The sequence below is a fragment of the Sinocyclocheilus anshuiensis genome, unplaced genomic scaffold, assembly GCF_001515605.1.
Source record: "Sinocyclocheilus anshuiensis isolate Anshui unplaced genomic scaffold, SAMN03320099.WGS_v1.1 scaffold579, whole genome shotgun sequence".
In the NCBI taxonomy this organism is placed as follows: domain Eukaryota; kingdom Metazoa; phylum Chordata; class Actinopteri; order Cypriniformes; family Cyprinidae; genus Sinocyclocheilus; species Sinocyclocheilus anshuiensis.
This window is the reverse complement of record NW_015551075.1, coordinates 869,485-873,705: the sequence shown is the minus strand read 5'-3', so window position 1 is coordinate 873,705 and position 4,221 is coordinate 869,485. Positions and strand designations below refer to the sequence as shown.

General features: G+C 38.9%; 1 protein-coding gene across 1 annotated transcript in view; it reads right to left on the bottom strand.

Moving 5' to 3' along the window:
• Nucleotides 1–4,221, bottom strand: part of LOC107662343 (UPF0258 protein KIAA1024-like) — a 27,798-nt gene that overhangs the window by 16,739 nt on the left and 6,838 nt on the right. The gene's annotated exons all lie outside the window — the stretch shown is intronic.

Below are 4,221 nucleotides of genomic sequence, written 5' to 3'. Positions count from 1 at the left end.
TGGCCAAGTATCGCAGCAGAAGCTCAAAATTATTGTATTTGGAAGAACATTATCGTACACGAGTCAAACGTACAGAATACAGCTATTTATCTAAACCAACAACTTTGACACGACCTGCAAATTACCCCAATAGATAACTAGGCGTACCGTGTTTACATTGGACATAGACAGACTTCAGCTGTTAACTCCACATCTGAGCCGCTGTCATCGCAAGCCTGTGTGTTGCCAGATGTTGAGGGGGTTCTTGCCGTCATGGACTGTAACATAGTGCTAGTTGGCTTTAAAGCAGGGCACCCTCATGCATTCTTAACACACTCTGAAGAAGAATTGCGTGAAATTTATTATGTCTGTTCCGTCTGTATCATCTCAGTGAGGTTTTATACATGTACAGTAAGGCGAATGTAACGCTTTCAGACATTTCAGTGTGGATGATAAACTTTGGAAAAAACGTTTGCTTCGTGGTTACAAAATGGCATCTACATCCGTTTATGTCATAACGTCGTTTAACAAACGTTAGCCACGAAAACCTGCCTTTGGCGACGTCTTCACCTGAAAATTAATTAATTTGCAACATGGCCTGCGCCGTTCGCGGAGGCAGCCTTGAGCTAGCGTCTGCTAAGAGAGCTGGAAGCCCGGCTGCGTATACGGCGCTGCAGAAGGCTGAGCCGCAGCGGGAAGCGAGTGAGGCTTTGCTGCGTTGAGATCTGGGGCACGGCCCAGGCTCGTTGAAGGCCTGCTGCTGCTGCGACCCAGCGCTCGAGGAGAGCCGAGTCTTGTGCGGGATGATGGTAGTGTCGAGCGAGGTGAGCTCGGGGCTTTGCACGGTCTATTGGCCAGAGTGTGTGGCTTGTCGAGAAGAGCAGAGGCCGCGATGAAGCCTGGTGCTCGGCGGCCGTGTCTGGCGGAGATGGAGTGAACATGGGGCCGGCAAATTGCGGCGGAGGATCTGAAAAATCCCTAGTATAGGTATTTTCGTTGGACGGGAAATTGGGTCTGTGGTAAAAAGGCAAAAGGAGCGAACCGAATGCTGAAAGTCGAGAGATAACGAAGGTAGGACGTACTTGGTTATTTATAGGAGTTTTCTCTTGCGCTGATTGGATAAATGGTGTAATCACTAATGATGAACTGGCCGTGCGCGTGCTCCTCCCGAAAATTGTTTATAAAACATCACTTATATTGTGGTTTATGCATCAGGTCCTCGGACTTCACATTGGACATGCCCAAAAATACCCTTAGACCAACACTGATGTATATATATAATTACCTGCAGGTGATTTTGTGCCAAAATCCCACAGGGTTTACCTGGAAAAGATAAGGAAAATGTTTTCTCTTCCATTTTAAAACTATAAGAACAGACTGTGGCCTATTTTCTGGATGCTACCCACCAGTTAGGAACTATATTATCTGAATAATTTCAATATAATTGTAGTATTCATTTTTGTCTCTCTGCCTCTGTTCATTTTGTATCTCTGTTCATTTTGTAAATAAATAAATAAAAACACCCACGTTCTTCTTGTTCTCTCTCTCGGCTAAAATTTAAGGTAAGGTGTTGTTCTGTCTGGCCTGAGCTAAGGTGAAAATTAAAAAAAGCCACAGGAGTGAAAGCTGAAGAGTGTAATGTTGATCCACCTCCTGTTTTCCAGCAGGGAAAGACTAATCAAACAACCACCGATGCAAATGAGGAATGGCCAACTGAGAGAAGGAGAAATTTTGTCTTTCTGATGTTTATTTGAGGTACATGTTATTCCTCGCCAAGAAAACAGCAGCAGTGATATAATATGTACTGCAGGTCAGACTCAATGTCATACAGACGACTGTGACTCACTGAAGACTCAAATTTAATCATCTAACCACAAGGATTCTGTATTTATTTCTTCATGCTGTAACATAACCAACACATTACAAGTTATTAAACAATGTATTGTAGCATTGCAGTAAATTAAAACTCTTTATTGCTGCTGTAAATTCATTACGTGTAATCTCACTGAGACACAATCATTAGTGTTATTGCTAAGAAAGAACCATTATTACAAGTGGTCATAATTAGTTAGTGGGGTTGGTTTGAACAAATGCCTGACATGAACTATGAAACACTGGCATGTAACTGTTTGTGCAAAGGCATGACGTGCTGCTATATGTATAATCTGAAGTACTAAAATTACTAAAACTGAAATTAAAATAAACCTAAATGGTAATATAAAAAAGTCTAAATCTAATAAACAAAAGCACATAACAAAATTACTAAAACTTAAACTTGCTGTAAATTCATTACGTGTAATCTCACTGAGACACAATCATTAGTGTTATTGCTAAGAAAGAACCATTATTACAAGTGGTCATAATTAGTTAGTGGGGTTGCAGTAAAAGCAGTAAACATAAAAGCACCTAAAATTACTACAACTAAAAATAAAATAAAATGAAAGCTATAAAATCAAAGGATAATTCAAAATATTAATATATAGTATAATAGTATATAAATAATACTAAAAAATAAGTTGATGTTAAAGTACTAAACCTGGAAAATAAATTAAAACTAAATAGAAATATTTACAAAACAAAGTACTAAACAACAAAAGCACATAAAATTACTAAAACTAAACTAAGCTCAAATTAATATTTAAACTAAAAAATATAACAAATAAAATCTAATTCAAAATATTAATAAATACTATAATGATATAAAAAATAATATTAAAATATACTGAAAAATAAATTAAAGCTAAATAGAAATATTCAAAAACAAAGTACTAAACCTAACAAAAGCACATACTTAGTTTAGTAACCTAAGTTACTAAAACTTACACTAAAATTAAAAATGAAAACTAACATTTATAAAAAATAAAAGATGATTCAAAATATTAACAAATAATACTACAATAGTACTGTATACAAATAATATAATACACTGTGCAGAGCACCTTACGCAACCAATTACCAAAACACTGGCAATCAACCACAACAACCTGTTGTAACGGTGAGATTTACACAGGAAACATCCACACATTTGCAAATATATAGTCTTTAAATTTGTCATCTAAATCCATCAGCCTATTCAGGACACCTTTCTTTAATTAGAGCATACTTTGTCCGACACAATTTGAAGTTGAACGGGCACACACAGTCTTAATTAAAACCTCATTGAAGATAATGCCTCAAGACTAAATGCCTTGCTTGTTTATACTCTACCCGCCAAATATTTAAAGTGTGCTTTTAGCTTGACTACTACTGACATGAGCTTATCGCTTGGCTAGCTGGCACTTTTGTTTGGGCTTGAAGAAAAAAGGTTTGCATTGCCCTTTATCAAGGGCACTTTGCAAGAAGGAAGGGATGTTGTGCTAAGAGCCTGTCTGGAAATGACAGTTCTCTCGTATCGTCTGGCTTCACTAGCTGCGCTCTCTCTCATAAAGAAGTCGTGCTAAAAGGCTGGCGTAACAACTTCATGTGAATTAGAGGCAGGGTGATACAGACAGAAAGAAAATCAAAGAGAGCGACAGGATGCATACAGTAAGACTCACATTAACCCAGAAAAACATTTACCAAAAAATTCACAGCTGAATAGATATTTGGCAGACGAGCTGTTTGCTTCGAACCCCATTGACAGCGCTGATTTAAATCCATGAAAGCAATACTTTTAAATGAAAGATGAAAAAATTGCTTCTGCAGCACAAGTGTCAAGAAACAGAATTGCAGTTCCCCTCTGTTATTGGTCAGACAGACAGATAGCTCCACCACAAAACTCAAGCAATTGGTCAGTGGATCTATGTTACTGTCAGCTGTTCGGGACGCTCAAACTAACAGATCAATGTTTGATAGTGGCACAAAACACAATATGCTTTGTTTACAGGAAAATTAACATGTAAATGGCTTATTTATGGTCAACAATGCATTAAACTCAAACCACACATCTCATCTTTAAATTAGGGTGACCTCAAAAGGCACAGAACAAGCGAGTGAAAGTGACCAAGTATGGTGACCCATACTCGGAATTAGTGCTTTGCATTTAACCCATCCTAAGTGCACACACACAGCAGTGAACACACACACACCGTGAACACACACCCGGAGCAGTGGGCAGCCATTTTTATGCTGCTGGACCCGGGGAGCAGTTGGGGGTTCGATGCCTTGCTCAAGGGCACCTCAGTCGTGGTATTGAAGGTGGGAGAGAGCGCTGTACATTCCCCCCCCCCCCCTACAATCCCTGCCGGTACGAGACTCGAACCC